We start from the raw sequence: 22,966 nt of genomic DNA, 5'->3' as shown, positions 1-22,966 counted from the left end.
TGACTCGGGCGGCAGAGGAGCGGCGGGCTACGCACGAGCGGCGGGCTACTGGGGCTGCTAATGGGAACGGCGTTCCCGTTGTGGAAATAGTACGGGAACGCCGTTCCCATGCGTTCCCGCAGGACTCGAGCCCTGTATATATATATATATATATATATATATATATATATATATATATATATATATATATAGATATCTATCTATCTATCTATCTATCTATCTATCTATCTATCTATCTATCTATCTAGATATATCTATCTATCTATCTAGATATATAGATATATTTTAATTAATAGTTACCATTCTTTTTTTATTTTTTACCATCATTTTTGCATTCATTTTTTGTTATTATATTTGTTTACAGTTTTTTTAGGAGCCCCATTGGGGGGCTTTGGTGAAATATCAGGGGTCTAAACAGACCCCTGATGTCTCACTTTTGAGACAGAGAAAGGGACTACAGACAGAGATCCCCCAATCCCTTTTTCTGCAGCCAAGCAGCAGGGGGAATCTGTGCAAAACAGGGTGATTCTGGTGTGCCCAGGCACACCTGGCACACCATATGTACATGCCTATGCCAGTGACAATGTCCCAACTAATTTTTCCCCCAAGCCCACCACCCCCAAACACCACCCAGTCTTCCCAATTCAACTACTCTTCAAGCAAAAACACCTATTTATTATGTAGATGTATTATATACAGTATTCCTGGAATGGACTTGGATCAAAGCAATAACTCCAAGGCCAATAATAAATAACAGGCTATCTCCTTCGATTCCGCAACATGTCTGTTTGACGAACGGCCGTTCAGAAACTTCAAACTAACGTTCAGAAAGTTCAGAAACTAACTGAAAAGTGAGAACTGAAAAGTGTGAATCAACACTCACCACATTTCTACTAACACTAAATTAGCAGAAGGAACTTCCTTTTTATCGGCTCGTAGTACGTCTAGTACGTCACTACGTTCATGTTTGTTGGCAGACAATTGTGTGCCATGTGTATGCAAGACAAGTTTTTGCCAACAAAAGTCTGAGGCTTTGTCTGTGGAAAATCCAATCATGTGTACGAGGCTTAAAGCGGTGCTCCGGCCATAATTTTTTTTTATTTCTATATCAAAATGAATATACTATCAATGTAGTAACACATTTCAATTATTAAAGATCCGTTCATTAATCAATTAAAAAACGTACTTTATATCTTGCCAGCGATCTTGTGGCATTTTCCATTTTAGCTATGGGCATGTGAAGCCCAGTTGATTTATCTTCCTGGTTTTCTGGAGAGAGGAGCATGCTGGGCAACTAGCATGCACCTCTTCATCTTGCGCATGGCAGTTAAACGGCGCTCCTATCGCCTTTAGTTTGTATAGTTGCCATAACAACGGGCGGCGGGGAGTAAAGTCCCACTCCGTTGTTATGACAACTAAGATAGTCATGCCCACAGACTCATGGGAAATTATGACACTCATTTCCCTTGAGGCAATGCGGGTAAGGAAGAGAGATAGAACACCGCGGAATATGAAGAAGGCAGATTAGGAATTCTGCATAGCAACAGGGTTTTCCAGGCAAGCAAAAAATTTTTTTTTAACTAAATGATTTTTTGTTCATTAAAAGGAAGATAATAATGTGAAATGTATTTTTAGGATGGCCCTCCACTTTAAGACTGCGATGCTGTTAAAGCGGAGGTCCACCCCAAAGTGGAGCTTCCGCTCATTGGAACCCTCCCCCCCCTCCGGCGCCACAATTGGCACCTTTCAGGGGGGAGGGGGGTGCAGGTACCTGTACAGTACAGGTATCTGCACCCACTTCCGGCATAGATTCTGCAGAAGGTACGGCCCTTTCCGCAGAATCTACGCCCCTTTCCGAAAGTCCCCCGCTGTCTGCTGGGAAACACACGGATCCCAGAGACAGAGGGGTCCATCCTTATTGCACAGCGCGACTCGCGCATGCGCAGTAGGGAACCGGGAAATGAAACTGCAAGGCTCCACTTCCTGATTCCCATACCCAAGATGACGACGGCAGCACCCGAGAGACGATCGAGAGATCGGCTTCGGGTGCCAACATCGCGGGCGCGCTGGGCGGGTAAGTGTCATTATTTTAAAAGTCAGCAGCTGCAGTATTTGTAGCTCCTGGTTTTTAAAAAAAAAACTAAAACGGCGGACTCCCGCTTTAAAGTTCATGTGTATAAAGGCAGGTGTCACAATACTTTTGACAATATAGTGTATCTTTGTATGCTGTAGCATTAACAGTACCCTTCACTGGAAACACTTAAACACAATAATTAGCAGGGACAATATCGTTTGCATAAAATTATGTTTTTTTAATCTGGTTGGAATTGAGCTGTATCATATGCAAATAAATATGTTGCATTTGATTTCAATGTGCTGGAACTCTGGCATGTTTGATTTTTGTTGAAAATTTATGTTTTATGACTCCCTCAACTCTCCAGTGGTCACAAGTGCTGTCCAAATGAACAGCATTGCAAATAAACCAATGAAAAGGTTTGCTGGCTAATTTTCCATGGTGGTGTGGGCAGTTTGGCAGTTTTGAAGTGTCTTGGAGTGGAGCTGCTGCCTCTTGACTCAAGGTTCTAGCATGGGCGTCCGCAGAACTTTTTTCAGGGAGGGGCATCCTTTTAAGGTCATCCATGCTCTGACCCTTTTCGACAATGTCATTATCACATTATCATGGTCATAGACTGCAGACGTAGTACAGGTGATGGTCAGAGACTGCAGACATGGCCCAAGAGACTGTCAGAGACTGCAGACGTGGCCCAAGAGACTGTCAGACTGCGAACATGGCCCAAGAGACTGTCAGAGATGGCATACATGGCCCAAGAGACTGTCAGTGACTGCATACATGGCTCAAGAGACTGTAAGAGGCTGCGGACATGGCACAAGAGATGAGCAGAGACTGCATACATAGCCAAAGAGACTGTCAGAAACTGCATACATGGCTCAAGAGACTGCGAACATGGCACAAGAGATTGTCAGTGAGTGAGTGAGTGACTTGTATAGCGCTACCTATGCGAACTGAATCGCTAAAGGGCGCTTTCTTTCCACCAGAGTCCATCTGTGGCTTTGCGTGGTCCTTTTACCCCGTAAGGTCCTGATATGCTTATAAACACATACAACATTGACATACACATATTAAGGCCAAATTTGTGACAGAAAGAGAGAGGGGGTGACAGAAAGAGACAGAGGGGGTGAAAGAAAGAGACGGGGGTGACAGAGAGAGAGGGGGGTGAAAAAGACAGAGGGGTGAGAGAGAGATAGAGGGTGTGACAGAGAGGGGTGATGGGGGTCATCACTCCTGATCCGATCCCTGATTTGGGGGGGGTACTTGCCCCTACCTGTGGACGCCCATGGGTGCTAGATAAGGTAGTTTGGGCATCAAATACGGGTGCTTCTGGTATTTTGCCTAAAATAAAGTGTAGAATCTGTTCTTATCAGTGTCTAGTAAGGGTGAGCCACTGTCATTATGGCCTTCAGGCTGGGAAAGATAACGTAAAGTGTCCTTGTTGGTATTATTGGGGTCCTGAGGAATCTTCATGGGAAGGAATCTGAATTGAGCGTAAGGTGGGATTTGGTAGTATTTCCCGAGTCTAATGGATACTGAGGGGCCTGGTGTCTCCTGGTCTGAACTGCGCTACCTCGCCTGGCTGAGGACTGGGAAGGCAGAGAACCTAGGATGTTGGGTTCCCCCTGGGAGTGGCAGCCTGGGGATCCCGGAGTAACCCTATGGGTTTGGGATCTCACTTTGTGAAACAGCACTAGGCCATGACACCTCTTCCTTTTTTCTGAACCTTGCCTCATGGACTAAGCCTTTGGGCTGAGACTGGAGCATTTATTGTTACCAGGTTGCAAGGTATATCTATTTCACCTGCACTGGCACCTTTTTATTTCTTCTTATTTTCTCTCAAAGCGTGTTACCTGCACGTATGAACATGTGTGTGTATTTTTCCACTTGGATTTTAGGAGAGGATGTGTGGCCCTAAAGTTCTTTCCTCCCCTGCCTTGGATGGTCTTTCTTTGGGAAATCCCCCACCTAGCACTCGTTGGTTGGCTTTGGCTGATCATGAGGAGTGGGGTCCAAAAGGCCTTTTGGCTAAGTGGATTTAAGTGTGCCTTGCCTCTGTCAGAAGGAGTCTGGCACCCCATGGGGTAAGGCAGGGGTGCCCAACCTTTTAAAGAGAGAGGGCCACTTAAGCGACTTCGTAACCAGCCACGGGCCACAATGAGTGGAGCGAGCGGATGACAGGTCCATGCCCACCCTGCATATGCAGAGCAGACACGGACGTGGCTCGCTCTACTCTATAGGCCTTCCGATCTGATATGCCATGATGGAATGGGATGTATCACTCTCTTCTTTTTTTTTTTTTCTTAGAGGACCAGTTTGGAGGTAGGTGGGTGTATACGGCCACAAGTCTGTTTACATCTGTGGCTCAATAGAGGTGAACAGAGGGTCCGATTGGGTCAGACTGATCATGCCAAAGGGGCCAAATGCTGCTTTCACATTTATGTGCTGTGGTTTAGCTGTACTGCAAGTGCAGTGCAGTCAGGGCAGGACTTAGGGTGGTGGGGGCCCCTGGGCTTGAGTCACTTTCGGGCCCTACCTTCTATATGTTACCGTATTTATCAGCGTATAACACACTTGCATGCCTGTGTATAACACTCAATACAAAATGCACCCAAAGTTTAGAAGCCTTGTCATTTGCAGCCTTGCCCCAGTGTAATTTGCAGCCTTGTCATTGCAGTCTTGAAGTTTAAAAATGGCGCCGAAGAGATACAGAGTCCTGTGTATCTCGGCAGCTCTCGGCGGCTCTCGGGTCCTCTCGGGGCTTTCAGGTCCTCTCGGCGGCTCTCGGGTCCTCTCACACTCCTGAGCGGAGCCGAGTGTACTCGGCTCGGCTCAGTCATGCCCAGTCCCTGTGTTTTGTCCATCGTAGGGTGGGACTGGGCGTTACTGTGAATGGAGTCAAGCCGAGTACACTCGCCAATGTATCTCGGCGGGGCCCCCTATTGGGCGGGGCCCATGGGCTTGAGCCCGGTCAAGCCCAATGGTAAGTCCAGCCCTGAGTGCAGTACACCTTTGGCTTTCCTGTGGGTTAGCTGCACTTTGCCTTAGACTTCTATTATATCCTGCAGGTGTGATAAACTTTCTGAAAGCTTACCACACCTGCAGGTAATAACAGAAGTCTATGGCTCAGTGCAGGTAACCCACAATCTGGGCTTGCCAACCCGCCATTGGAGAGAAGGAGGTTGAGGGCCACATCAGAGGGCTCTGTGGGCCACATGTGGCCCCCGGGCCACTGGTTGGGCACCCCTGGATTAAGGAAAGGGTTCTTCCTCTTGGGGAGGGGACCAACTCACACCCTAATTGCACTTTTTTGTGTGTTCACAAACACTTTTTTGGTCCATTTTTGCTGTTATGTTTTTGTACACCACATCACAGGTTTAGAAAAAAAAATGGATTGCTTTTGGGACTGGTACTGCTCTAGGCATGTTCAACTTTGAGGAAACTCGGGGTAAAACCAGAAGCTGTTGGTGGAATATTTTACAGTTGGCCTGGGAACACCTTGGAATCCACCAGAAAGAGGTGAAATTCATTGATGTATGAAACTAAGCCTATGTCTTTGCTCCTCAGCAGCCCCAAAGGTACCAAGCGATTTGATTTGAAGCATTGATGCTGAACAATTTGGTAATAGTTTTACATATTGAAGGACCTGTTGGGTGCTTTGGAAAGCTACGAAACTGTTAAGTAGGATTCCATGCAAAGGCAATTATAAAATTTTTATAAGACACAAATCACATCCGTCATGCTTGGCTTCCTTCTCACCTGCCATTTATTCATGATATTTTATCAAGATTGATATCAGTTACATTAAAAGGATAAACTGTTCTTGGGCAGTGACGAGGATTGGTGTTTAATATTTAGCGGATTTAGAAATAATACACATTAAAGTGTACATTTTTAATATATCTGCAGGAGATGCAACGAGGCACAGGAAAGGAGTTGGAGTTCAAAATGTACTCTCATTGTCTCCAGCTGAACCGCTGGCAACTGTTGACTGAGAACTTATTGACTGCCAAGGAAGTACATTGTCCTAATTAAAGTGGACTTGAACTAAAAAAAAAAAAATTGCTATCCCATAGGGATCTTTTGGAAATGCTAATTGTGCCGGGGCAGCACCCTGACAGATTTCGTCTTTGTCTTGAATTCCTCCTAAAAAATGTCAGTTCACTCCTATGCCTTGAGCCTCATCGCTGTATATCTGCAGTCCGTGATCGAAGGTACTGCTGCTCCTAAAACTGCTTGTTTTAGAAGTTTAGGGATGTCACTACTGTGCTGCTGACTGTTCTCCTTGCAGGAGAGGATCTCCCTGCTCCATTCATTCTATGGTTCTGATAATTCTCTTCTCCTGCTGCTTCTGGAATATTATTCTACCAGTCATCAAACTACCAATCATCAGGGGACAACTCTGACATGGGGAAGCAAAGCCCTGCCTTTACCAAGATGTATGAGCAGCACTACCCCTGCAATAGCTGATGATTTCTGTCAATTGTAATGCTAGTGCAGCAGTAGCCAGGCAATCAGCACCTTCCATTCCTCTGACTCAGAAAAACTAGGGGTTGCCTTATCAAAAGTTTATTGCAAGTCAAATTTGATGAGGTTCAGGGAGCTGTGGGATACTCCAGAGCACTAACAGGAACGTTGAGGACACTCTCCCCTTGTAGAAGCTTCTTGACCTAGTTCCCTCAGTAGTAAGACATAAAGTGGACAGCACTGGGGCACTTGACCCAGGCCAGCCAAGCCTTATACTCTGTGCAGCAGGGGTGAACAAACGCAACAACCACTGAGCTCCTTCTCCCTAAGGTCTGTACACCATTTCCCCCAAGGCTTGAAATGTGTCCTTCAGACTCCAGCAGGTAGAACTCCTCTGTGAAGCATTCAGGAAAGATCCTCAGTGGCACCCCTCTTTGGCTCCTAAAGGGCACAGCTGGGACCTCGATGAACAGAATGGATGGCCAGGAAGTGCAGGCAGCCCTTCTGACTGGGAACCTCTCCTCCAGGGAAAAGAAGAACCCCTCACTCTGTGTTTGCAAACTATTTATGCACCCTCCAACCACCATCTGGGCATACCACCCCAGTAATTGGCCTTAGCTGAATAAATATTTAAGCTGCCTGATTGACTCTACCACCCACTAGATTCTGGAAATCTCTAGAAAATTCAGGGAAACAATCAGACCTGCAGCATGTGGAACCCAGAGAAGCCCAAAACATTCACACATGGCTCAGGAGATTACAGGATAGCCAAAGAACAAAATGTGCCCTACCCAACCTACCGAGTTTCCGTGAAAATAAGCTTACATTCATTTTGGCAACCAAAAACACAGTATGGCTTATTTTTGGGGTAGGGCTTATCATTTTATGTGCTGCCTTCTCTCCCCCTCTCCCTCCCTGCCTGTCAGTGTGACCATAGGAAAATTGATCGCAAAATGCTAGAATCTTCGCAAAAGTGTGTGTTTCTGTAATCTAATTGTGTTAAATACCTTCTCTTAGTGCCGCTGGGCGCTTCCCTGACCCGCCTGAGCAGTCTTCCCTGCTCCGAGCATTGCAGAGGGAGGGGGGCTCGAGATTCCCAGATGACAGCTGACATAAGAGGAGAGCCGTGGGGGAACAGCTGAGCACCGCTCAGCGCTTCCATGACCCACCTGAGTGGTCTCTCCCACTCCAAACACTGCAGAGGGAGGGGGCCCAAGATCCCCCGCTGATGGCTTTGCAGAAGAGGACAGCAGTGGGGGACCAGCTGAGCCACACATCCAGAGCTCTCTTCCCCGCTCTGAGCACTGTGGGGGGCAAATCCCCCACTGACAGCTGGGGGGAGAGGAGGAGAGCAGCGGGAGATTATGTGAGCACTGTGCGCCGCTATAACGAAGGTATTTGACTCAATTCCATTACAGAAACACATACCTATTACATGATATAATACTGTAATAGAGAGGATTCAAGCGGTTTACAACCACTTTAAACTAGGGCTTATTTTTCAGGGTAGCACTTATTTTGCAGGCCTCCATGAAAATCACAGTAGGTCTTAATTTTGGGGTGGGTCTTACTTTTGGGGAAACATGTTAGAAGTCTAACTAGGAGGGTGCTACACAGGGGCGGACTGACCATTCGGGCCACTCGGGTACTGCCCGAGGGCCCCATGCCACTAAGGGGCCCCATCAGGGTTGCCAGCCTCAATAAAACCAGGGACAGTATGTAAAAATCTGTGTTTTTAAAAAAATCCCAAGATTATAGCTGCTTCGCCTCTCCAGTACCTTGTCAGTGTGTGTAGTTGTATTCTGTGTGTGTGTATATTGTGTGTCTGTGTGTGTATACTGTATGTGTGTGTATACTGTGTGGCCTGGGGGTCCCATAATCTTCTCCTATTGCCCAGGGGCCCCATAATCTCCTATTGCCCAGGGGCCCCGTGAGTTGTCAGTCCGCCCCTGGTGCTACATATGTAAACAGAGGGTTAGGCTTATCTTTAGTGTTAGCTGTTGGATTATTGTTAGCTCCAGGTCCAGGATAGTTGAAAGATGCTTTAGAAACCCTCAGGAAACCATTGCACCTTTAGAAATCACAAAAAAACACCTTCAATTTCTCTTTCACCATTAACTCTTCCCCAATTTTGGCAAAATTACAGTAAAATGGTCCCAAAGTAGGAACTCCCAATTTCACTTATCCCTATTAGCAAAATATTCCCTCAAACGGTCAGTCTACCATGCAAGCACTGACACTAACTGAGCTGGCACTCAGCTGGGCCCATTTCTGACTTACGATTCCCATTTATGGTCTCTGAAGCCACCTCCACATACTGTAGATTAGCCATTTGTTCATATAAAATATAAGGGGGGGGGGGGGGGGGTAGGGTTGCCACCTTTTCTTCAAGCCAAACCCGAACACTTTTTGCGGCACAGGGCAATTTTTTGTTTTTTGCAGTAAACATAGCTCCCAACTGTCCCTGATTTTGTGGGACTGTCCCTGATTTGGAGCAATGTCCCTCTGTCCCTCATTCCTCCTCATTTGTCCCTTATTTTGGTCTGATCTATATAGTTGCATATAAAACACACTTTTTATCTTTCAAAAAATAGTTCCCAGTTCTAAACCTTTCATCCAATTTCTAAATTGCTGCATTTGTAAATTTGAAAAGCCAATATAAAGGAATTGTAGTGGTAAAAAAAAACCCTTGTGGATTTAATTAACCTTTTTTCCAGGTTAATTCTTCTTTAAGGGTGTGTGTCAGGAGGCGTGTCTTATGCCTACATACGTTTACTAGTAGGCGTCGCATTCCTATCTCAAAATGTTGGGAGGTATGCAGTAAACACTATAGGATTATAAAAGACCTGGGACACATTTGGGTGCCCCAAGGGGGGGGGAGAAGTAATGTAGCGCACAGAGTGCGCCAGTGGGTGTGGCTAAATTGCTGCTGCTGGCATCATCACCCCGCCCTTCAGTGGCGCCAAACCGACCCCCCAAACAGCCGCCCACAGCGGCAACAGATTTGTGTATGACTATCTCGTTTATTCGGGGAGCCACAGCCTGGTCTGAAAAATGTGTCCGGATTTCAGGTGGACTGAAACCCGGACACATGATTCAAAACCCGAACTGTCCAGGTGAATCCTGGACAGATGGTAACCCTGGGGGGGGGGGGGCATCTCATTTACTTCGTTTAATTGACTACATGTTTGCTTTAAAATGAATTGAGCTTGGACACCGAAGAACAATGAAAACCAGTTTTGGAGCTTCCAGTCTATGTTTCTGTGTTAGGAACACATTCTTAATCAAGTAGGTCATGGAAATTGCTACAGACCTGAACCCCAACTCAAACCCTCCAGCTCAGTTCAACATGGTCTACGGCCACTCCTAATGCAGCAACTTAAAGACAATTGACCACATCTGACATTTGTGGCGGAAAAAGGCAAACGTACTGCCAAAAAGCCGACATTAACAAAGTCTTGATGGTTTCCTTATGTTGTCCTCTTTCTATTCGCTGAAGTGCAATGAGCCAAGAGAGACAAAATAGATACACTAATTTAATTTTATTTACAGGTTTGGCAACTTATGTTTTGTATTTATTACTGTAAGTTTTACTTCTTAGAGTCGTTAAAAAGAACGCCCAGTGGGCCAAAAATCCCACCACAGAAAAAGAAGTCTTATTAACCACTTCAGCCCCGGACCATTTTGCTGGCCAAAGACCAGACCACTTTTTGCGATTCGGCACTGCGTCGCTTTAACTGACAATTGCGCGGTCGTGCGACGTTGCTCCCAAACAAAATTTACGCCTTTTTTTTCCCCACAAATAGACCTTTCTTTTGGTGGTATTTGATCGCCCCTGCGGTTTTTATTTTTTGCGCTATAAACAAAAATAGAGCGACGATTTTGAAAAAAACACATTATTTTTTACTTTTTATTATAATAAATATCCCCCAAAAATATATAAAAAAACATTTTTTTTCCCTCAGTTTAGGCCGATACGTATTCTTCTACATATTTTTGGTAAAAAAAAATCGCAATAAGCGATTATTGATTGGTTTGCACAAAAGTTATAGCGTTTACAAAATAGGGGATCGTTTTATGGCATTTTTATTAATATTTTTTTTTTACTAGTAATGGCGGCGATCAGTGATTTTTATTGTGACTGCGACATTATGGCGGACACATCGGACATTTTTGACACATTTTTGGGACCATTGTAATTTATACAGCGATCAGCGCTATACAAATGCTGTGATTCCTGTGTAAATGTCACTGGCAGTGAAGGGGTTAACCAGTAGGGGGCAGTGTAGGGGTTAAGTGTTCCTAGGGGCATATTACTAACTGTTGGGGGCTGGGTTTTCTTTTAGTGAACACTGATCTCTGCTCCAATCACATTGGCAGGGCGGCATTTAAGATTGGATGTATCATGTACCTGTACGCCAATATGCCTGCCCTTGCCATTCTGCCGACGTACATTGACGTGCGCCGGTCGGGAAGTGGTTAACCAGTTTTGGATCGCCCCATAGCAAATCTTCTGCTATAGGGCAGCCAAATCACGTATATATATATATATATATATATATATATATATATATATATAGAGTGAAGGGAAAACAGTATTCGATCCCCTGCTGATTTTGTACATTTGCCCACCGACAAAGAAATGATCTGTCTATGATTTTAATGGTTGGTTTATTTTAACAGCGAGAGACAGAACAACAGCAAACATATCCAGAAAAACGCATTTCAAAAAAGTTTGAAATTGATTTGCATTTTAATGAGTGAAATACCTTTTTGATCCCCTATCAAACACCAAGATTTCTGGCTCCCAGGTGTCTTCTATACAGGTAATGGCCTGAGATTAGGAGCACTCTCTTAAAAGAGAGTGCTCCTAATCTAAGCTTGTTACCTGTATAAAAGACACCTGTCCACAGAAGCAATCAGTCTGATTCCAATCTCTCCAGTCTCCACCATGACCAAGACCAAAGAGCTGTCCAAGAATGTCAGGGACAAGATTGTAGACCTACACAAGGCTGGAATGGGCAAGACCATCGCCAAGCAGCTTGGTGAGAGGGTGACAACAGTTGGTAAAATTATTCACAGAAACACAAAATAACTGTCAATCTTCCTCAGCCTGGGGCTTCATGCAAGATCTCACCTCGTGGCGTTTCAATGATCATGAGAACGGTGAGGAATCAGCCCAGAAATACACGGGAGAAACTTGTGAATGATCTCAAGGCAGTTGGGACCATAGTCACCAGGAAAACAATTGGTAACACACTACGCTGTGAAGGACCAAAATCCTGCAGCGCCTGCAAGGTCCCCCTGATCAAGAAAGCACATGTACAGGCCCGTCTGATGATTGTTAATGAACATCTGAATGATTCAGAGGAGAACTGGGTGAAAGTGTTGTGGTCAGATGAAACCAAAATCAAGCCCTTTGGCATCAACTCAACTTGCCGTGTTTGGAGGAGGTATGCCGTCTATGACCCCCAAATAACACCATCCCCATCATCAAACATGGAGGTGGAAACATTATGCTTTGGGGCCACGCCCCATCAAATCCTGGGTGAGAACCTCCTTCCCTCAGTCAGGGCATTGAAAAAGGGTCATGGATAGGTATTCCAGCATGACAATGACCAAAAACACACGGCCAAGGCAACAAAGGAGTGGTCAAGAAGAAGCACATTAAGGTCCTGGTGTGGCCTAGCCAGTCTCCAAACCTTAATCCCATAGAAATTATGTGAAGGGAACTGAAGGTTCGAGTTATCAAACGTCAGACTCAAAACCTTAATGACTGGGAGAGGATCTGCAAACAGGAGTGGGACAAAATCCCTCCCGAGTTGTGTGCAAACCGGGAGGCCAACTGCAAAAAATGTCTGACCTTTGTGATTGCCCACAAGTACTAAGTTATGTTTTGCAAAGGGGTCAAATACTTATTTCACTCATTAAAATGAAAATCAATTTATAACTTTTTTAAATACATTTTCTGGATATTTTTGTTGTTATTTTATCTCTCACTGTTAAAATAAACCGACCATTAAAATTATAGACTGATCATTTCTTTGTCAGTGGGCAAACGTGCAAAATCAGCAGGGGATTGAATACTTTTTTCCACTCACTGTATACTTGATTCTGCACTTCCGCCTACATGGAGCACACAGGTGCCACCGACTGGCTGCTTCTGCGGTGATTAATCACCACAGAAGCTGATTTGCGGGTGCCAGGCACTGGATGTCAGCCAGCACCCACAAATCGTCAGGCAGAGCTCCCTTCTGAGTCTCTGTCTATGTAAACAACGCAGATCTCCATTCAGACTGGCGGGAAGGGATGGATTTTGTGTCCTGCAAAGTAAAAGCAGCACATAAAGTACACATGAACACTGGCTAGGAACACAGTTTACTGTACAGAGTAAGGTCCGTTGGCATGGACCATAGGGTGAGTACATGGATTGAAAACTGGCGACAAGGGTGAGTTCAGAGGGTGGTGATAAATGGGAAGCACTCGGAATGGTCAGGGGTGAGTAGTGGGGTCCCCCAGGGTTCTGTGCTGGGACCAATCCTATTTAATTTGTTAATTTCCTGGAGAATGGGGTAAACAGTTCAATCTCTGTATGTGTGGAAAATACTAAGCTAATCAGGGCAATAACTTCTCTGCAAGATGTGGAAACCTTGCAAAAAGATCTGCACAAACGAATGGGGTGGGCAACTACATGGCAAATGAGGTTCAATGTAGAAAAATTTTAAATAATGCATTTGGGTGGCAAAAATATGAATGCAATCTACTCACTAGGGGGAAAACCTCTGGGGGAATCTAGGATGGAAAAGGACCTGGGGGTCCTAGTAGATGATAGGCTCAGCAATGACATGCAATGCCAAACTGCTGCTAACAAAGCAAACAGAATATTGGCATTAAAAAAAGGGATCAACTCCAGAGATAAAATGATAATTCTCCCGCTCTACAAGACTCTGGTCCGGCCGCACCTGGAGTATGCCGTCCAGTTCTGGGCACCAGTCCTCAGGAAGGATGTACTGGAAATGGAGCGAGTACAAAGAAGGGCAACAAATCTAATAAAGGGTCTGGAGGATATTAGTTATGAGGAAAGGTTGCGAGCACTGAACTTATTCTCTCTGGAGAAGAGACGCTTGAGAGGGGATATGATTTCAATGTACAAATACCGTACTGGTGACCCCACAATAGGGAGAAAACTATTTGGCAAAAGGGAGTTTAACAAGACTCGTGGCCACTCATTAAAATTAGAAGAAAAGAGGTTTAACCTTAAACTACGTAGAGGGTTCTTTACTGTAAGAGCGGCAAGGATGTGGAATTCCCTTTCACAGGCGGTGGTCACAGCGGGGGGGCATCGATAGTTTCAAGAAACTATTAGATAAGCACCTGAACGACCGCAACATACAGAGATATACAATGTAATACTGACATATAATCACACACGTAGGTTGGACTTGATGGACTTGTGTCTTTTTTCAACCTCACCTACTATGTAACTATGCAACAGTTAATGAATAAGGAAAGGAAATATATTGCGCTAACCTTAGAAAGAGAAAAAAATAATAGTAATAATAAAGCAGCTACACACGAATGTGACCAAATTCATACAAACAGAAAAACTACAATGCAGCGCTGAAAACAACAATGTGAAGAAAGTGAAAGAGTGTCCAAATCTCAAATTAATGAGTCTTTGAAGTTTTTGACGTGTAAGTGTCAAACTCCAACGTGATAATTCGCACAGAGTATGTACCAAAAGGTGAAAATGTGATGTGTCACACGAAGTATCAACCAAAAAATAATCCGGGACAGGCTTAACTTCAATGGCATCGAAAATAAGAAGAGTTGGGTACTCTTACCGGAAAGGCTGGACCAGTGCGTGAACACTAGGTCATACAGGCATGTAAACCCCAATAGGACCACACCAATCCGTCTGCCACTGTAGATCCTTACGTAGGTTATCTCGTTCCCTGTATTGCTTTTTAATACGTTATCACGTTTTTATATTTAATTTTCTGTTTTCAAGTGGTTGTAAAGGCAGAAGGTTTTTCTTTTATCTTAATGCATTCTATACATTAACGGGTTCAGCCCCGGAAGATTTTACCCCCTTCCTGAGCACTTTTTGTGATTCAGCACTGCGTCGCTTTAACTGACAATTGTGCGGTCGTGCAACGTTACACCAAAACAAACTTTATGTCCTTTTTTCCCACAAATAGAGCTTTCTTTTGGTGGTATTTAATCACCTCTGCATTTAAAAAAAAAAAAATTTTGCGCTATAAACAAAAAAAGAGCGACAATTTTGAAAAAAAAAGCAATATTTTTTACTTTTTGTTATAATAAATATCCCCAAAAATATATAAAAAATAAATGTTTTCCTCAGTTTAGGCTGATATGTACTCTTCTACATATTTTTGGTAAAAAAAAAAAAAAATCGCAATAAGTGTATATTGATTGGTTTGCATAAAAGTTATAGCGTCTACAAAATAGGGGATAGATTTATGGCATTTTTATCATGAATTTTTTTTTATTAGTAATGGCGGCGGTCTATGATTTTTATCATGACTGCAACATTATGGCGGACACGTCAGACACTTTTGACACTATTTTGGAACCATTGTCATTTATACAGCGATCAGTGTTATAAAAATGCACTGATTACTGTGTAAATGACACTGGCAGGGAAGGGGTTAAACACTAGGGGGGCGATCTATGGGTTAAGTGTATCCTAGGGAGTGATTCTAACTGTAGGGGGGTGGGCTACCACTGACATGACAGCGATCACTGCTCCCGATGACAGGGAGCAGTGATCTCTGTCATGTTGCTAGGCAGAACGGAGAAATGCCTTGTTTACATAGGCATCTCCCCGTTCTGCCTATCCGTGACATGATCGCAGGACACCAGCGGACATCGAGTCTGCAGGACCCGCGGGCACGGTCACACTGTACGCGGCAGGCGCGTGCCCATTAGCCCCGCCAATTAAAGGGGACATACAGATACACTCATCTGCCCACTGCTGCCATTGTGCCGACGTATATCGGCGTGCAGTGGTCGACAAGTGGTTAAGATAAAAAACCTTCTGTAAGCAGCAACTGCCCCAGAACACCATAATATTTATCTGAGCCCCATCTCTTTCCAGCGATGTCCATGAGTGCCTCGGCCATGAGGGACTCTCCTCCTGATTGGCTGAGAAACAGCTGCCATTGGCTCCAACTGCTGTCAAAGTCAGTCAGCCAATCAGGAGAGAGAGGGGGCTGGCCCGAACCGAATAGACACAGGCAGCTGTGACTCGGCTTGGGTGCCCCCATAACAAGCTGCTTGCTGTGGGGGCACTCGACAGGAGGGGGGGGGTCAGGAGGGCCAAAAAGGGACCCGAGAGGAATAGGATCTGGGCTGCCCTGTGCAAAATCAACTGCACAAAGGTGGTAAGTATGACATGTTTGTTATTTTTTGATAAACAAAAAGAGATTTTACAGTCAATTTAACCCTTTGATCACCAGTAGTGGCCCTTGGTGATCCAATTGACTTGTACCAAGAGAAAAGCAATTCTAACACCAGCAAGAGCACTTGGGGTGTTCATAGATATAGTGTCATTTACTGATCATTATCCAAAAAATGATGCTCAGTCTATATTGGCCATGCTGTTAGCTAAGGAAGGGATATCCAGGCTCAGGTCCTGCCCACTAGTGAACTCCCAACCAGGGACTGAACTCACTCCATCTACAAAGGAAAAAATCAATGTTTGTGTGCAACTTCCTTTTAAAGTAAAACTTTAGACAGGGAAATTAATGTTTACATATTATTATAAAGCCCTAAATGAGCTGTGACACAAGATATTACAGACCTTTCTAGCTTTCGGCAAATTTTCGGTGGAAAATTTCTTCCTCAAAATGCACAATAGAAGCAGTGGTGTAATTCAAGTCTGGTCTCAGCACTTTGCTCTCTACCCTTCTCTGTGTTTACAGTACATTTAATAGTGGAAGGCTGGAAGACTGAAACATTTCTGATGGGAGGTGGGAGCATGGTTAGCTGTGCTGCTGACTCCCTGCTGGGAGAGGAAGCAGGAGGAGCTGAGCCGCTGAGTCATTGCTCAGAGGAGATTAGATAGAGCAGAGCTGCTGATTTCCTGTTGGTAGAGGGAGTATGGTGAGCTGAGCTGCTAAGTCAGTGCTGGGAGAGGGAGCAAGGTGAGCTGAGCTGCGAAGTCAGTGCTGGGAGAGGGAGCAAGGTTAACTGAGCTGCTAAGTCAATGCTGGGAAAGGGAGCAAGGTGAGCTAAGCTGCTGGGTTCCTGCTGGAAGAGGGAGCAAGGTGAGCTGAGCTGCCAAGTCAATACTGGGAGAGGGAGCAAGGTGAGCTGAGCTGCCGAGTTCCTGCTGGAAGAGGGAGCAAGGTGAGCTGAGCTGCCAAGTCAATGCTGGGAGAGGGAGCAAGGTGAGCTGAGCTGCCGAGTTCCTGCTGGGAGAGGGAGCAAGGTGAGCTGAGCTGCTAAGTCAATGCTAGGAGAGGGAGCAAGCTGAGCTGAGCTGCTAAGTCAATGCTGGGAGAGGGAGCAAGGTGAGTTGAGCTGCTAAGTCAATGCTGGAAGAGGAAGCAAGGTGAGCTGAGCTGCCAAGTCAATGCTGGGAGAGGGAGCAAGGTGAGCTGAGCTGCTGAGTTCCTGCTGGTAGAGGGAGCAAGGTGAGCTGAGCTGCTAAGTCAATGCTGGGAGAGGGAGCAAGGTGAGCTGAGCTTCTAAGTCAATGCTGGGAGAGGGAGCAAGGTGACCTGAGCTGCCAAGTCAATGCTGGGAGAGGAAGCAAGGTGAGCTGAGTTGCTAAGTTCCTGCTGGGAGAGGGAGCAAGGTGAGCTGAGCTGATGAGTTCCTGCTGGCAGAGGGAGCAAAGTGAGCTGAGCTGCTAAGTCAATGCTGGGAGAGGGAGCAAGGTGAGTTGAGCTGCCAAATCAATGCTGGAAGAGGGAGCAAGGTGAGCTGAGCTGCTAAGTTAATGCTGGGAGAGGAAGCAAGGTGAGCTGAGCTGCTAAGTTAATGCTGGGAGAGGGAGCAAGGTGAGCTGAGCTGCTAATTCAATGCTGGGAGAGGGAGCAAGGTGAGCTGAGCTGCAGATTCCTGCTGGGAGAGGGAGCAAAGTGAGCTGAGCTGTCAAGTCAATGCTGGGAGAGGAAGCAAGGAGAGCTGAGCTGCTAAATCGCTACTGAGAGGGGTAGCAAGGGGAGCTAAGCTGTTGAATTAAAAGTTATTCTGTTGTAGATTTTGAAGATGAATTACCCCACAGTGGCTGCAACTACAGAAGTCAGTAAGAGCTTGTTTTACAGGCTCAAATATGTGAATATTTGAAAATCCATGGTCTGGCCACAGTTCTACCTTAAGTCTGGTAAAGTGACTGAAGTCATTGCTATATAGCAGTCAGGTGTGTTATCATAGAATATAAATAAATACAGATAGACCTGCAACTTTGCAGCAGTTTATTTTCCTATGATCTATTATTACTATTGATTATTTCCATGGCAATAAGATATTATACTAGAAGTGAATACATGTTCATTTTTTTTCTCAACTTTTACAAGAAATAAAAACATGATCTTAAAAGTTATATTGAGACATACTGTAGATGTCAGCCCTCATTATGTGTCTCTTTTATAAATAAATGTAATTTGTTTCATCCCTTTATGGGAAAAGTCAGAAAATGGCAAAGAGACAATTAAAACAGAACTCCGGCCAAAAAGCTAAATCCGCAGACAAGATGCATCGATGTGAGCCGATTTACCTGCCAAATATTTGTATTTTGTTCAGCATCTCTTGCAATTTACACATCCCCTCCCCTACTATAAATCATACTTTTACTAAATTAGAATGCAGTCATAGTTGGACTAAAGGATGGAATATTATAATATATCTGGTGCTCCACTTTAAACAACTTTCTTAGGGATCAGATGAATCAATTCAAAGCAGATCGACCCCCTAGTAGGGATAACAGAATATCAGACATTCTGTTTCACTTAAGGCTCGGTTCACACAGGGGCGACTTGTCCAGGCGACTTCGCCGCCTGACAAGTCGCCCCCGTTCTGTACTACGGAACCGCTCTAATAGGAGCGACTCGAGTTGCTCCGACTTAGAAAAAAGGGTTCCTGTACTACTTTGGCGGCGACTTCGGGCGACTTGCATTGACTTCTATACAGAAGTCGTTTTGCAAGTCGCCGCTGAGGTCGCGGCAGGTCGCGGCGCTGCAAGTCGTGCCGCGTCCTGTGTGAACCAAGCCTAAAGGGCCCCATTATTCTCTCTGCTTAGTGAATCAAATGTCCAAAGGCTGCTTACCACCTCACTATGTTTATTTTTTATTTTTTGCAAAGTTTGCAGTAAACAGGATGACCATGTTCCAATGGAACTCAGGGTTCCAACCCTCAGATGACTTTTGGGCCCTAGTTGAACTCAGGGTCCTAAAACCTGGATGATCTCTGGGCCCTAATGGAACTCAGGGACCCAACCCCTCATGACCTTGGGCCCTGGTTGAACTCAGGACCATAACCCCTGGATGACCTCTGGGCCCTAGTGGAACTCAGGGTCCCAACCCTGTGGACAATCTCTGGGCCCTGGGCGAACTCAAGGTCCCAACCCCCCTGGATGACATCTTGGCTTTGAGGGAACACAGGGTGCCAACTCCCTGGATGACCTTTTGGCTGTAGTGGAATTGAAGTCCTAATCCCCTGAATGACTTCTGGGCCCTGGTGGAATCTTCCGCAAATGCTTGAGGAGCAAGAGTCACTGCCTGTGATGTAATTGATCCAACAAGAAAGTAATGTACACAGAGAGGATAGACATTTCAGCTTCATAACCCCTTGTAGTGTTAAAAGTGATAAGGCCAATAAATCAAACCAGAGATCACTCAGAAGTTGGGAAAGCTGGAAACTTTTTGAAGACCTCATTATAAGCTGGAAAGCTTTTAGTTGGACAAACAACATTGTTTGCAAAATGTACAATAACACCAATGCAGGAGGACCATGTTCCAATATAACTCAGGGTCCCAACCATCTAGATAACCTCTGGGCCCTGGTGGAAGTCAGTCTCCCAACCACTTATATGACCTCTGGAGTCTGGGGGAACTAAGTGTCAGAACCCTCTGGATGACCTCTAGGGCCTTGAGGAACTCAGCGTCCCAAGCCCCTGAATGACCTCTGGGGCCTGGTAGAATTAAGGGTCCCAACCCCCCTCGATGATCTCTGGGCCCAGGTGTAAATCAAGGTCCCAACCCCCTGGATGACCTATGGACCCTGGTGTATCTCAGGGTCCCAATCCCTTGGATGATCTCTGGGCCCTGGGGGAACAAAGGGTCTCAAACCTCTGGACCCTGGGGACCCCTGGATGACCTCTGGGGCTTGGTGGAACATAGGGTCCCAATCCATTGGATGACCTCTGGACCCTCGGGGAACAAAGGGTCCCAAACCTCTGGATGACCTCTGGACCCTGGGGTTTATGGGATAAGAATCACTGCCTGTGATCTAATTGACAAGTAGTAGGCATAGAGCATAGGAATTTTAACTTCACAACCCCTTGCAATGTTAAAAGTGGTAAGCCCTTTGAATCAAACCAGAGATCACCTAGGGATCGGGAAAGCTGGATCCTTTTTAGATGTCTCATAGTAAGCTGGTAAGGTTCCTTTTGAACTTCTTAAAGCAGGAGTCCGCTGTTTTTTTTTTTTTTTTAAAGCCAGCAGCTACAAATACTGCAGCTGCTGACTTTTAAAATAATGACACTAACCCGCCCAGCGCGCCCGCGATGTCGGCACCCGAAGCCGATCTCTCGATCTGGCTATGGGAATCAGGAAGTGCAGCCTTGCGGCTTTAATTTCCCGGTTCCCTACTGCGCATGCGCGAGTCGCGCTGCGCAATAAGGATGGTCCCTTCTGTCTCTGGGATCCGTGTGTTTCCCAGCAGACAGCGGGGGACCTTCGGAAAGGGGCGTAGATATCTGCGGAAAGGGGCGTATATTCTGCAGATATCTATGCCGGAAGTGGGTGCAGATACCTGTACTGTACAGGTACCTGCACCCCCCTCCCCCCTGAAAGGTGCCAATTGTGGCGCCGGAGGGGGGGAGGGTTCCAATGAGCGGAAGCTCCTCTTTAGGGTGGACTTCCGCTTTAACAAGTTTGAGTAGCCCCTAGCCAGCAAGGTATACTGACACTTTGCTGTGATCCACGGCTTGAAATGGACCAGCCAGATCTACCACATATGGAACTACTCATGCCTACCATAGCTAAAAGAATATTGTAGTTTTTTGCATCTGTCAAAGGGTAGCACACATTTGGCTGTTTGCTGGCAGTTGATTATCAAATTTTGGAGTCATACATTGCACCAGCTGGGTCCCACACTATTCAGTGTTTCTTTTCAGTATAGTGCCACCATTATATTACCTTATGTGCACAGCGTGGATTCCAGGATTTATTAGCTACCAAGGCTCACTATGTTTCTTGTGTGCATTCAAATAATTGACCCGTGTGTTCTGTGTCCTGTGTATTCTATGTGTAATAGCTTTGTGTAAACTCTCGGCTGTGCCACAAGCTACAATTACAATTTTCACAAAAAATGTAATTCTTTGAGGAATATTACGAAGAGTAATGCCCCATACACACACGGTCGGACATTCCCACCGCATCGGATGCATTAAGGTGAAAAACCTTGAGGCTTTACAGTCCCTTTAAAATGACACAAACATTATGATGCTGCTACCAAGCATTGCAACATTAAAAACACAATGGGGGTTATTTACGAAAGGCAAATCCAATTTGCACTGAAAGTGCACTTGGAAGTGCAGTCGCTCTAAATCTGAGGGGTAGATCTGAAATGAGGGGAAGCTCTGCTGATTTTATCATTCAATCATGTGCAAGCTAAAATGCTATTTTTTATTTTCCTTGCATGTCCCCCTCGGATCTACAGCGACTTTACTTTCAAGTGCACTTGCAGCGCAGAGTGGATTTGCCTTTAGTAAATAAACCCCATGGAATACATTTCTATACAAAACCTCTTTTGTAGGCAACTAAAGAAAAAGATATACAGTTAAACCTTGTGTAGCACCTAAGTGTAGCAATATGGTTACATTTAATGAAGGTACAACAATTAGCAAGTCACGTGATTGACTTGCAACCACATTTTTTGCGATTCGGCACTGCGTCGCTTTAACTGACAATTGCGCGGTCGTGCAACATTGTACCCAAATAAAAGTGACGTCCCTTTTTCCCCCGCAGATAGAGCTTTCTTTTGGTGATATTTGATTGCCTTTGAGGTTTTTATTTTTTGTGCTATAAACAAAAGAAGAGCGACAATTTTGAAAAAAAAAATACAGGGGGTTATTTACGAAAGGCAAATCCACTTTGCACGACAAGTGCAAACTACAAGTGCAAAGTGCACTTGGAAGTGCAGTCGCTGTAAATCTAAGGGGTAGATCAGAAATGAGGGGAAGCTCTGCTAATTTTATCATCTAATTGTGTGCAAGCTAAAATGCTGTTTTTTATTTTCCTTGCATGTCCCCCTCGGATCTACAGCGACTTTACTTCCAAGTGCACTTTCAGTGCAATTTCAAGTGCACTTTACACTTGTAGTTTGCACTTGTAGTGCAAAGTGGAGTTTCCTTTAGTAAATAACTCCCAATATCTTTTACTTTTTGCTATAATAAATACCCCACTTTTTTTTTCTCAGTTTAGGCCGTATTCTTCTACATTTTTTGCTAAAAAAATCTCAATAAGCGTATATATTGATTGGTTTGCACAAAAGTTATAGCATCTACAAAATAGGGGATAGATTTATGGCATTTTTATTATTATTATTATTATTATTTTATCATCTTTATTTAACACAACTTTTTTTTACAATTTTTATACATTTACAAATCCATATACTGTCTATTAATATTATCATCTTTTTTTACTAGTAATGGCGGCGATCTGCGATTTTTATCAGGACTGTGATATTGCAGCGGACAAATTGGACACTTTTGACCCATTTTTGGGACCATTGACAATTATACAGCGATCAGTGCTATAAAAATGCACTGATTACTGTATAAATGTCACTGGCAGGGAAGGGGTTAACACTAGGGGGCGAGCAAGGGGTTAAATGTACTACTGTAATACTTAGTATGAACACAGGATCTGTCTACTCTCCCCTGAGAGAAACGGGATCTGTGTGTTTATACACACAGATCCCAGTTCTCGCTCTGTCACGAGCCTTGGCTCCAGGCACACCCCTAGTGGCTGATAGGTGAAGCAACGTGAGGTAACATCGATTTTCCCAGCCGAGCCAACCTGCCGCAGTAAAACTGCGGGGCCTGGTCCGGAAGTGGTTAAAACAGGCACATCTAAGTATGCAGGCATCCGGGGTAAAGCTGTCCGCAGTGTCCTCCACACTGCCATCGACATCATCCCTCGCTTTCAGATCGCTCTACTGCAGGGTAGT

The sequence above is a fragment of the Lithobates pipiens genome, unplaced genomic scaffold, assembly GCF_037356315.1.
Source record: "Lithobates pipiens isolate NorthernLeopardFrog02 unplaced genomic scaffold, aLitPip1_a1.2 Scaffold_19, whole genome shotgun sequence".
NCBI lineage: Eukaryota > Metazoa > Chordata > Amphibia > Anura > Ranidae > Lithobates > Lithobates pipiens.
Note: the sequence above shows the minus strand (reverse complement) of the source record.